Raw genomic sequence first — 13,930 nt, 5'->3', positions numbered from 1 at the left:
GTGGAAAACTAGAATATGTCACTCTAAAATATGCCTATTTTGCATAAGAACTGTTGAGTTGCAGGCTATTAAGAAGAAGCAGAAAAGGCCAGGCACTGTGGCTCATGCCTGTAATCCCAGCACTTTGGAGAGCCAAGGCGAGCAGATCACCTGATGTCAGGAGTTCGAGACCAGCCTAACCAACATGGTGAAACCACATCTCTACTAAACACACACACACAAAAATTAGCCAGGCATGGTGGCACACACCTGTAGTCCCAGCTACTCAGGAGGCTGAGGCAGGAGAATCATCTGAGCCCAGGAGGCGGAGGTTGTAGTGAGCCGAGATCGCGCCACTGCACTCCAGCCTGGGTGACAGAGTGAGACTCCATCTCAAAAAAAAAAAAAAAAAAAGAAGAAGACGCAGATAAACAAAAGCTCTCTGGCCTTCCTCTAGTTTCTTAAAGCCAGATATAGATTTACAAAGACAAAAGATATTTCACCACTTACCCACTCTTTACCGGGGAAAATGAGGTTAACCACTGAAGACAACTTTAGACGCTTATTGGTCTGGAGATGGTACCATAGGAATCTACACTAAAAAGCTTTACCAACTGGCCTTTATCTGCTATTTATTTGCCTTTCTACAGTTTGCAGCTCCTAGAGACTTAAAGTCTTTCTTTTGTCTTGTCTCTTCCCTAAAAATTGACTATTCCTTGTTGAAGATGCTATATAAGCTGGAATTCAAAATCACATTTTTGGGTACTCAATTAGGAAAAGAGGAAGTCAAATTGTCTGTTTGCAGATGACATGGTTGTATATTTAGAAAACCCCATCGTCTCAGCCCAAAATCTCCTTAAGCTGATAAGCAACTTCAGCAAAGTCTCAGGATACAAAATCAATGTGCAAAAATCACAAGCATTCCTATACTCCAATAGCAGACAAACAGAGAGCCAAATTATGAGTGAACTCCCATTCACAATTGCTTCAAAGAGAATAAAATACCTAGGAATCCATCTTACAAGGGATGTGAAGGACCTCTTCAAGGAGAACTACAAATCACTGCTCAACAAAATAAAAGAGGACACAAAACAAGTGGAAGAACATTCCATGCTCATGGATAGGAAGAATCAATATCGTGAAAATGGCCACACTGCCCAAGGTAATTTATAGATTCAATGCCTTCCCCATCAAACTACTGATGACTTTCTTCACAGAATTCGAAAAAACTGATTTAAAGTTCATATGGAACCAAAAAAGAGCCCACATTGCCAAGACAATCCTAAGCAAAAAGAACAAAGCTGGAGGCATCACGCTACCTGACTTCAGACTATACTACAAGCCTACAGTAACCAAAATAGCATGGTACTGGTACCAAAACAGATATATAGACCAATGGAACAGAACAGAGCCCTCAGAAATAATACCACACATCTACAACCATCTGATCTTTGACAAACCTGACAAAAACAAGAAATGGGGAAAGGATTCCTTATTTAATAAATGGTGCTGGGAAAACTGGCTAGCCATATGTAGAAAGCTGAAACTGGATCCCTTCCTTACACCTTATACAAAAATTAATTCAAGATGGATTAAAGACTTAAATGTTAGACCTAAAACCATAAAAACCCTAGAAGAAAACCTAGGCAATACCATTCAAGACATAGGCATGGGCAAAGACTTCATGACTAAAACACCAAAAGCAATGGCAACAAAAGCCAAAATAGACAAATGGGATCTAATTAAACTAAAGAGCTTCTGCACAGCAAAAGAAACTACCATCAGAGTGAACAGGCAACCTACAGAATGGGAGAAAATTTTTACAATCTGCCCACCTGACAAAGGGCTAATATCCAGAATCTACAAAGAACTCAAACAAATTTACAAGAAAAAATCAAACAACCCCATCAAAAAGTGGGCAAAGGATATGAATAAACACTTCTCCAAAGAAGACATTTATGCAGCCAACAGACACATGAAAAAATGCTCATCATCACTGGCCATCAGAGAAATGCAAATCAAAACCACAATGGGATACCATCTCACACCAGTTAGAATGGCAATCATTAAAAAGTCAGGAAACAACAGGTGCTGGAGAGGATGTGGAGAAATAGGAACACTTTTACACTGTTGGTGGGACTGTAAACTAGTTCAACCATTGTGGAAGACAGTGTGGCAATTCCTCAAGAATCTAGAACTAGAAATACCATTTGATCCAGCGATCCCATTACTGGGTGTCTACCCAAAGGATTGTAAATCATGCTACTATAAAGACACATGCACACATATCTTTATTGTGGCACTATTCGCAATAGCAAAGACCTGGAACCAACCCAAATGTCCATCAATGATAGATTGGATTAAGAAAATGTTGCACATATACACCATGGAATACTATGCAGCCATAAAAAAGGATGCGTGGTCCCATCCTAGGGACATGGATGAAGCTGGAAACCATCATTCTCAGCAAACTATTGCAAGGACAGAAAACCAAATACTGCATGTTCTCACTCGTAGGTGGCAATTGAACAATGAGAACACTTGGACACAGGGTGAGGAACATCACACACTGGGGCCTGTCGTGGGGTGGGGGAAGTGGGGAGGGATAGCATTAGGAGATATACCTAATGTAAATGATGAGTTAATGGGTGCAGCACATACGTATACATGATACATGGTACCATGTATACATATGTAACAAACCTGCACGATGTGCACATGTACCCTAGAACTTAAAGTATAATTTTTAAAAAAAGGAAAAAAAAACAAAGTCACTTTTTTGAGTATTACTTATACCTTGGGTATCTCACATGTATATATGAAATATACATGATGATGAACTTCTGTTTGTTTTTCTCTTGCTAATCTGTCTTTTATTACAGGGTTTGCTCCAAATAATAATTTATTTATTTATTTTTATTCATTAAATAAACACTCAGCTCTATTGCCCATGCTGGAGGGAAATGATGTGATCACGGCCTACTGCAGCCTCAACTTCCTGGGGTCAAGTGATCCTCCCATGTCAGCACACCCCCACCCCTGCCCCCACCACCAGTAGCTGGAACTATAATAGCTGCTTGCCACCACACCTGGCTAATTCTTTTTTATTTTTTTGTACAGTAGGGTGTCACTGTGTTTCCCAGGCTGGTCTCAAACTCCTGGGCTCAAGCAATCCTTCAGCGTTGGCCTCCCAGTGTGCTGGAATTAAAAGTGTGAACCACTGTGCCCAGCCCCAAATAAGAATTTATGGGGGTTGAAGAAAAGCTTATTTTTCCTCTCCTTCGCCCCCATCCTCCAAGGGTTGGCCACCTGGTTTTGAAGATGAGGGTAGGCAAGGAGAGGAGGAAGTAGGGGGACTATGGGAGTGAAAGCAGGACAACCTATTTGGGAGAGGGTTGTTAAATAGAGTATCAGCAGCCACCATATGCAGAGGGGCAGCCCACAGGAGGGGGAAAAGAGATTGGAAGAACTGCTGAATACTTCAATCTCTTTTATGTGTTCACCAGGGGAGCACTTAAATATTTGAGTACTTCTACTATGCAGCCATAAAAAAGGATGAGTTCATGTCCTTTGCAGGGACATGGAAGAAGCTGGAAACCATCATTCTCAGCAAAATATCGCAAGGACAAAAAACGAAACACCGCATGTTCTCACTCATAGGTGGGAATTGAACAATGAGAACACTTGGACACAGGAAGAGGAACATCACACACTGGGGCCTGTTGTGGGGTGAGAGGAGGGGGGAGGGATAGCATTAGGAGATATACCTAATGTAAATGATGAGTTAATGGGTGCAGCACACCAACATGGCACATGTATACATATGTAACAAACCTGCACGTTGTGCACATGTACCCTAAAACTTAAAGTATAATAAAAAAAAGAGAAAAAAAATATTTGAGTTTTTGTTTTGGTTGCTTTGACTATGTTCTTTTAGCTGAGAGTCAAGACTGAATTATATAGATCCTGGAGGTCCAAAGACGGGTAATGGTACATTTGGTCCTTCAGGAGCTTTGGGCCTAGTAAAAGCAGTGTTTTCTCAAACGCTTCCAGCTTGAGGAGCCCGTGATCGGTGAACCAAAGAGTTTGTGGAATTCAGAGATGGGAAAGATAAATATGGCTGGAGGAATTTATTGGGAACCCAACTTTGTTATGAAAGACAGGCCAGATTTGGAGAGACCAATTTCTTCTTCTCAGGTGGACTGAAATGGAGCACTTTGTACACATAAACGATCTGTTTCTGGTCCCCTAAGTGCTCATGGAGTTAATTATGATGCTTTTTACGCCCCTACCCCACAATTTCTGAGAACGGTAAATCTCACCACACATAGTCCTATTTCCTTGGCAGCATCAGAGACAAGTGGCTCAACTTGGCAATTTACAAAGTATTGCTCTTGTAACATTTTCCACTTGGGCACATATGGCAGATAAACAGACATTACTTCTACCATTACTTTAAAATTATTTGTTCAGGAAGGATGGAAACTGACAGACCATGACAGTACCTTTGTTACCTCACTGCATTTTAGGGGAAATAAAATTTTTCTGGGGATAAGTTAAGAAAAATAAACTAAAAATCTCCAGTAGTTAATGCATCTTTAAAGATGGAAGGTGTCTATTTTGGCAAAGTGAATTTTTAACTTTATATGTGAAATTACTTACCTCCAGAGGAAGACATTTTATGTTTATGTCCTTATGAGGAACGAAAAATCAAAGTGGGAAACAGTTTTTGAAATAGTAAAAGTTAAAAACACTATTTCCCATTGCAAGAAGTAACCTCATTTTTAAATGCTTCAGAAGAAAATCAGCAAAACTAGCAAAATGGGATTAGTAATGGATGCTAATAAGTTGTGCATTCTTGACATTTCTGGACAGTTCGTTTTCCTTTTCATTAAAATGAACTTATATGGAGGACACGGGATGGGACTACTACAAGGAGAATAATATACTTAAATCATGAGTGTCCATGAGCTTCAGAAGGTCTGCCTGTCTGTTTCTTCGAGGTGAGAATTAGAGAAGAAAGGAGATGAGACAGGTGCACTGTACCCAAACTGTCACCTTTTCCAAAATTGTGCAGTATTAATCCTGCTTCAAGCACCTCGCTGGGCTCTTTTAGGCAAGCAGTTGAATTCTTTTTCAAACTATTAAGCTAATTCCTCAGTTTCTCCTTTTTTAGTTTGCATCAGTTTCTCATGCTGCCTCACTTTAGTTTGGCTGTCTGCTGAAATCTTTAATTCAAAAATCACCTTCAAGTTGAGGCAGCCATCATCTAGAACTCTAACTAATAGTGACTGTGACATTTTAAATAAATGAGAAGTGCTGTGTTGGGCGAAGGGTATACTTTGCTAAGCAGAAACTTTATCCAAGTAGAGATGCGAGGATAGTCATAGGAGCATCCTCTCAGTGTTTCTTGGAAATGGCTTTTTAGCTCTGATTGCAAACATTCTCTGAAATTTTTCTGTTTTATCAACACTTTGGTCCATCTGGGCAGAATATGTTTATGAAAATCAATTTGAACTACTTTTTTTTTTTTTTTTTTTTTTGAGACGGAGTCTCTCCCAGGCTGGAGGGCAGTGGCATGATCTCGGCTCACTGCAAGCTCCACCTCCCGGGTTCACGCCATTCTCCTGCCTCAGCCTTCCGACTAGCTGGGAGTACAGGGACCCGCCACCACGCGCTGCTAATTTTTTGTATTTTTTTTAGTAGAGACGGGGTTTCACTGTGTTAGCCAGGATGGTCTTGATCTCCTGACCTCATGATCCGCCCGCCTCGGCCTCCCAAACCGCCGGGATTACAGGCGCGAGCCACGGCGCCTGGCCCTACTTTCTAATAGTAAGGGAATGAATAGTCTCTGTTGTCTTTTGTTGTTGGGTTGGGCCAGAGATCTCTTGTGAGTTCCTCTTTCTACATAAGTTAAGATGCCATCTTCTTCCTGGTTTAGTCTTGGGAGGGTGTATTTGTCGAGGAATTTATCCATTTCTTCTAGATTTTCTAGTTTATTTGTGTAGAGGTGTTTGTAGTATTCTCTGATGGTAGATTGTATTTCTGTGGGATTGGTGGTGATATCTCCTTCATCATTTTTTATTGCATCTATTTGATTCTTCTCTCTTTTCTTCTTTATTAGTCTTGCTAGCGGTCTATCAATTTTGTTGATCTTTTCGAAAAACCAGCTCCTGGATTCATTAATTTTTTGAAGGGTTTTTTGTGTCTCTATTTCCTTCAGTTCTGCTCTGATTTTAGTTATTTCTTGCCTTCTGCTAGCTTTTGAATGTGTTTGCTCTTGCTTTTCTAGTTCTTTTAATTGTGATGTTAGGGTGTCAATTTTGGATCTGACTTCAAACTATACTACAAGGCTACAGTAACCAAAACAGCATGTTACTGGTACCACAACAGAGACATAGATCAATGGATCAGAACAGAGCCCTCAGAAATAATGCCACATATCTACAACTATCTGATCTTTGACAAACCCGACAAAAACAAGCAATGGGAAAAGGATTCCGTATTTAATAAATGGTGCTGGGAAAACTGGCTAGCCATATGTAGAAAGCTGAAACTGGATCCCTTACTTACACCTTATACAAAAATTAATTCAAGATGGATTAAAGACTTAAATGTTAGACCTAAAACCATAAAAACCCTAGAAGAAAACCTAGGCAATACCATTCAGGACATAGGCATGGGCAAGGACTTCATGTCTAAAACACCAAAAGCAATGGCAACAAAAGCCAAAATAGACAAATGGGATCTAGTTAAACTAAAGACCTTCTGCACAGCAAAAGAAACTACCATCAGAGTGAACAGGCAACCTACAGAGTGGGAGAAAATTTTCACAACCTACTCATCTGACAAAGGGCTAATATCCAGAATCTACAATGAACTCAAACAAATTTACAAGAAAAAAACAAACAACCTCATCAAAAAGTGGGCGAAGGAAATGAACAGACACTTCTCAAAAGAAGACATTTATGCAGCCAAAAAACACATGAAAAAATGCTCATCATCACTGGCCATCAGAGAAATGCAAATCAAAACCACAATGAGATACCATCTCACACCAGTTAGAATGGCAATCATTAAAAAGTCAGGAAACAACAGGTGCTGGAGAGGATGTGGAGAAATAGGAACACTTTTACACTGTTGGTGGGACTGTAAACTAGTTCAACCATTGTGGAAGTCAGTGTGGTGATTCCTCAGGGATCTAGAACTAGAAATACCATTTGACCCAGCCATCCCATTACTGGGTATATACCCAAAGGACTATAAATCATGCTGCTATAAAGACACATGCACACGTATGTTTATTGTGGCACTATTCACAATAGCAAAGACTTGGAACCAACCCAAATGTCCAACAACGATAGACTGGATTAAGAAAATGTGGCACATATACACCATGGAATACTATGCAGCCATAAAACGGGATGAGTTCATGTCGTTTGTAGGGACATGGATGAAACTGGAAACCATCATTCTCAGTAAACTATCGCAAGGACAAAAAACCAAACACAGCATGTTCTCACTCATAGGTGGGAATTGAACAATGAGAACACATGGACACAGGAAGGGGAACATCACACTCCGGAGACTGTTGTGGGGTGGGGAGAGGGGGGAGGGACAGCATTAGGAGATATACCTTATGCCAAATGACGAGTTAATGGGTGCAGCACACCAACATAGCACATGGATACATATGTAACAAACCTGCACATTGTGCGCATGTACCCTAAAACTTAAAGCATAATAACAATAATAATAATAATAAAAGATGACAGTGAGACTCAAAAAAAAAAAAAAGATGCCATCATGGAAAGACCATTAACTCTCTTGCAGGACACCAGGTATTTTAGGTTTTTATAGATTTTCTTATAATCTGTAGCCTTACTATGATGAAGTACATAGTGAATGTTTATGAAGCTAGCATTTTGCATATTAAGTGTAGATTTTCATGTCTGGTTCAGATGTTTTCTTCAGGTGATCATCATCTCCTTATCAAGCAGCAACACTACGTAGTTATCTTTCTTTTTTTTTTATTATACTTAAAGTTTTAGGGTACTTGTGCACAATGTGCAGGTTTGTTACGTTGTGCACATGTACCCTAAAACTTAAAGTATAATAGACTGGATTAAGAAAATGTGGCACATATACACCATGGAATACTATCTTTCATTTTAAAAAGAGTGATTGTTAGGAAAAGTCACCAACTTTCAATTCACTGAGATTCTTTCTTTAGTGGTAAACAGGTTGGGGGTGGAATGGCCCTGGCCACCAACCCTGATTCCCCAGAGTCCAGGAAGGTCTAGGAGACATAACCTAATTATAGTTGCCACCTATCATTTGAGCATTTCCCATAGGAGAAGATGTTCAGGGACAAGCATAAAGATTTGCAAGGTGGTCAGCTCCGCGAGGCAGAGGACATCGACTCACGGCTCCACTCCCAGTACTCAGTGGCACTGAGATGGTGCTGAGCAAACATTTGATAACTGATTCTGATTAGGCTATTTTATTGTGTCCTGGTGGATCTGTAGCAATTTCAATTATGGAACATGGTAACTTCTTAAGGGTTTCCATGAAATTTGCTTTGTGCATCTTCTATGCTGAATGTTGCCAAAGCACAAGTCTAGGGCATTTCAGCAGCTACCACATTGAGATCTTGACCACTGGGACATTGGTCCATTGTTTTCCACTCCCAGTTCTCCCAACCCCCACCACAAATTTGAATGATGCAACGTGAATAGATTTTTTTAAAACTACATGGCTAGGACCTTTATTTTATTTTTTTGTTTTATTATTTTATTTTATTTTATTTTATTATTTTTAGGAGTGGGGTTTTGCTATGTTGCCCAGGCTGGTCTTAAACTTCTGGCCTCAAATAATCCTCCTGTCTCTGACCCCGCAAAACTCTGGGATTACAAGTGTGAGCCACCATGCCTGGCCCACTAGCACTTTTATATGCTGAAGTTGGTATGGTAGAAAGTCATTTAAGAAGAAAAGGACGTCCTCCCCAGTCATAAGTAAAACTATGCTGTTGGCATAGTTCTGGTGTCTGGGCTCCTTTCAGATACCTGGCACCTAGGTGGGGATTAGCAGCACCAAATCTCCTCCTCCTTCATTCAGGAAGACAGGATGGCCCATTTTATGCCTCTTCCTGATAGCATTCCCATGCAATGATATCTTCCCAAGCAAGCTCTGCAGGACACTCAACCCTGGCAGGGCCTTTCCAACTTCTTGCCAGTGGGGATTACACTGGCCATCTCTGTTCCTGGGATGGGTAGCTGTAGAATCACAACACGACCCAAAGGGCAGAAGCACTAGGGGCGGCCCAAAGTCCTGAGACAGTGACTCTACACCTGGAGATAAAAATAAGTTAGCTGGAAACTCAGTGTTTTGAAGGAGGGGCCAGGAGACTCCTGGGGAAAGTGGAAAACACAGAAAGTTTAGTGAGCTGAGCTTGTACCCAAAGCAGTCTTAGGGTAAACCTAGTGATGTGGTGATCTGTCTCCAGCTCCTCCTGTTCTGTTCTATCTCTTCCTTTGGGGGTCCTTATGTCTGTAAGGCCTGTGCAATATGTGTTCTCATTATTCATTCAACACATACTTATTCAGTGTTTCCTGCGCCTGTGCTTCCTGTGTGCCAGGCGCTGAGCTAAACAGTAATAGTAGTAGCAATAATAACATCTGACATTTGTTAAGAGTTAGAGGCGGGCGGATCACGAGGTCAGGAGTTCGAGACCAGCCTGACCAACATGATGAAACCCCGTCTCTACTAAAAATACAAAAATGTGCCGGGCATGGTGGTGCACGCCTGTAATCCCAGCTACTGGGGCAGCTGAGCCAGGAGAATGGCTTGAACCCAGGAGGCGGAGGTTGCAGTGAGCCGAGATTGTGCCACTGCACTCCAGCCTGGGTGACAGAGCAAGACTCCATCTCAAAAAAAAAAAAAAAAATCAGAGTTCACTCTGTGCTAGTCCCTGCTTTAAGCCCTTTTCCTGGATTAACTCATCAAATCTTCAAAATTCCCGTATGAAGCAGATACTGTTGTTCCCCTCATTTTATAGATGAAGAATCTGAGTCAGAGAGTGCTGAGCCATATTCTAGCACAGGTAGTGTGACCACAGAACCCTTGTTTCTGACTGCACAATACAAAGCTAAGCCCAAACAAGATGTGGTCCCTGCCCTCACAGAGATAACAGTCTAGTCGTTCACAAATAACCATGAACATGAAGAAATTATTACAACTGTGATAAATGCTATGAAGGAGACCCATAGTGCTCTGGCAACATGAACAGGGTAAAATGACATTTGAGTTTAGATCTGAAAAATGAATATAACATAATCAGTGGAGAGGGTGGGGAACAGCATCCCAGGTGAGGGAACGGCATGTGCACAGTCCCTGCACTGGGCAGGGTCATAGCATGTTCAAAGAACCAGAAGAAGACCGCCAACAGCCAGAATGCAAAGAACACTGGTGAGGGTAGTGTGAAACAAGGCCAAGGGGACAGGCTTGTAGGACAGGCTAGTTAGAAACTGAAGACTGGGTTAGGAAATTGGGCCTTTTTCCTGTGAGCCACCAGACACCCACAAAGTGTTTTTAATGAAATCAGATTGGCATCCTGAAAAGATCCCTATGAGGAGTTAACCAAACTTGAGGCTAAGGGCACAGTCCTCCAGACTGCCAAGTCAGCCCAAGAATTCTGACAGCAGCCACAGAGCCCCCTTACTTCAGACCAGCTGGATACAAAGTTAGAGGTCCCCATAGACGCCTTTACATTTGATATTCATTACAATGAGTCTTAGGACTCAGGAAAGCACAATACTCACTATTACAGTTTTATTACAGCAAAAGGGTGCAAACCAGAAGCAGGAAAGGAAGAGATGCATAGGGAGAGTTCTGGTCTGAAAGGGTTCCAAATGTGAAGTTTCCATGCCCTCAGGGATGCATGACCCCCCTGACACTGACGCATGGCATTATGCACGTAAACTATTGCCACCTGAGAAGCACACGTGAACATCTGTGTCCAGAGTTTTTGTTGAAGCTTCATTAGGTAGGCAGAATTGATTGAGTTACTGTCCACATAGTTGAATTCCATTTCCAGCCTCCCACCTCCCCAGAAATCCAAATCATTTCCAGTGGGCCAAAGGCCCAACTCTCTAATCACCTAGTTGGTGTTTCTGGCTGGTCAGCCTCCACCCTGAATCCTCACTTTAGCATAAACTCAGGAGTGGTCCAACAGCCCACCCCAAATAACAAAGATGCTCCTATCACTTGGGGAATTCCATGGGTTTAGAGGGTCCCTCCCAGGAGCCAGTATTAACACCAGAGCTCTCTTTAGGTGAGACCAAATGACTTAATATGCAATGCTACTGTATTCTTCAAGGGCTCCTTTCTCCAGATGTTACATTTCCTGCTTTGAGGATGACTGGATGACTAGTATGTTTTTCACAGCAACAGACTTCAAGTTCTCTAGTCTGTGGCAGTTGTTTGCAAATATCCTCTCTCCTCTCTTTTTTACTTACTTGGGATAAGTGAATCTAGATATTTAAATATATGTATTTGCATATATATGTATTTGTGTGGTGTGTGTGTATGTGTGTTTGTGTGCATGTGACAGTCTGGCTCTGCTGTTCAGGCTGGAGTGCAGTGACACAATCTCAGCTCATTGCAACCTCCACCTTCTGGTCTCAAGTCATCCTCCCATTTCAGCCTCCCGAGTAGCTGGCACATGCTACCATGCCTGGCTAATTTTTGTATTTTTTGTAAAGATGGGGTTTTGCCATGTTTCCCAGGCTGGTCTTCAACTCCTGAGCTCAAGCCATCCACTTGCCTTGACCTTAGATCATATTTTCTAATTGTGGAGCAATGTCTCATTGTGGCTAGAAAAGAGTTATCACATTTTATCCAGATGGGGAATTAAAGGGAGCACTGGCCAGCCTCCCAGTATGCTTCACTTTGTTAACCTCATGATCATATTCAATGTTTTTTACTTTCTGTTTTTAAAACTCTTGCTTCTCACTGATTGGTTGGCAGGAGTTTTGCTCCTCATCAGTAATTATTCTGGCAGGTGCTATGGGAGGTGGTATGGGTGGGTGGCCAGAGTCTGGAATACAGCTTTGCAAGATTTCTCTTTGATAGTTCTGTAGGAAACAAAACACCTGGGCTTCTACCTCTTCACTGCAACTAACCCACGGCATGACCTTGACTGGGTCACTCTACTGCTCTGCACTTTGGTTTTCCAAAGTGTAAAATGGGCATTTGACCAAACTGGCCATATAACCACTCAGGTTTCTAAATAGCTAGTGAACCAGTTACAGGTTTTTGGTTGCAAGCAATAGAAACTGACTCTGGCTAACTCCAAGAAACTTATTAGGAGGCCACAGAGCAGTTAAGCAGGGAGAACAAGCTCCAGGGAAGCGATGTAAAAAGAGCTAGTCAGTGATTGGTGTACAAGAATGCTTGCGATTTTTGTACATTGATTTTGTATCCTGAGACTTTGCTGAAGTTGCTTATCAGCTTAAGGAGATTTTGGGCTGAGACGATGGGGTTTTCTAGATATACAATCATGTCATCTGCAAACAGGGACAATTTGACTTCCTCTTTTCCTAATTGAATACCATTTATTTCCTTCTCCTGCCTGATTGCCCTGGCCAGAACTTCCAGCACTATGTTGAACAGGAGTGGTGAAAGAGGGCATCCATGTCTTGTGCCAGTTTTCAAAGGGAATGCTTCCAGTTTGTGCCCATTCAGTATGATATTGGCTGTGGGCTTGTCATAGATAGCTCTTATTATTTTGAGATACGTCCCATCAATACCTAATTTATTGAGAGTTTTTAGCATGAAGGATTGTTGGATTTTGTCAAAGGCCTTTAACTATCTGATCTTTGACAAACCTAACAAAAACAAGAAATGGGGAAAAGATTCCCTATTTAATAAATGGTGCTGGGAAAACTGGCTAGCCATATGTAGAAAGCTGAAACTGGATCCCTTCATTACACCTTATACAAAAATTAATTCAAGATGGATTAAAGACTTAAATGTTAGACCTAAAACCATTAAAATCCTACAAGAAAACCTAGGCAATACCATTCAGGACATAGGCATGGGCAAGGACTTCATGTCTAAAACACCAAAAGCAATGGCAACAAAAGCCAAAATTGACAAATGGGATCTAATTAAACTAAAGAGCTTCTGCACAGCAAAAGAAACTACCATCAGAGTGAACAGGCAACCTACAGAATGGGAGAAAATTTTTGCAACCTACTCATCTGACAAAGGGCTAATATCCAGAATCTACAATGAACTCAAACAAATTTACAAGAAAAAAACAACTCCATCAAAAAGTGGGCAAAGGACATGAACAGACACTTCTCAAAAGAAGACATTTATGCAGCCAAAAAACACATGAAAAAATGCTCATCATCACTGGCCATCAGAGAAATGCAAATCAAAACCACAGTGAGATACCATCTCACACCAGTTAGAATGGCCATCATTAAAAAGTCAGGAAACAACAGGTGCTGGAGAGGATGTGGAGAAATAGGAACACTTTTACACTGTTGGTGGGACTGTAAACTAGTTCAACCATTGTGGAAGTCAGTGTGGCAATTCCTCAGGGATCTAGAACTAGAAATACCATTTGACCCAGCCATCCCATTACTGGGTATATACCCAAAGGACTATAAATCATGCTGCTATAAAGACACATGCACACGTATGTTTATTGCGGCACTATTCACAATAGCAAAGAGTTGGAACCAACCCAAATGTCCAACAATGATAGACTGGATTAAGAAAATGTGGCACATATACACCATGGAATACTATGCAGCCATAAAAAATGATGAGTTCGTGTCCTTTGTAGGGACATGGATGAAACTGGAAAACATCATTCTCAGTAAACTATCGCAAGGACAAAAAACCAAACACCGCATGTTCTCACTCATAGGTGGGAATT

The sequence above is a fragment of the Symphalangus syndactylus genome, chromosome 24, assembly GCF_028878055.3.
Source record: "Symphalangus syndactylus isolate Jambi chromosome 24, NHGRI_mSymSyn1-v2.1_pri, whole genome shotgun sequence".
NCBI classification, from domain to species: domain Eukaryota; kingdom Metazoa; phylum Chordata; class Mammalia; order Primates; family Hylobatidae; genus Symphalangus; species Symphalangus syndactylus.
The sequence above is the reverse complement of the archived record's forward strand: the minus strand, read 5'-3'. Positions refer to the sequence as shown.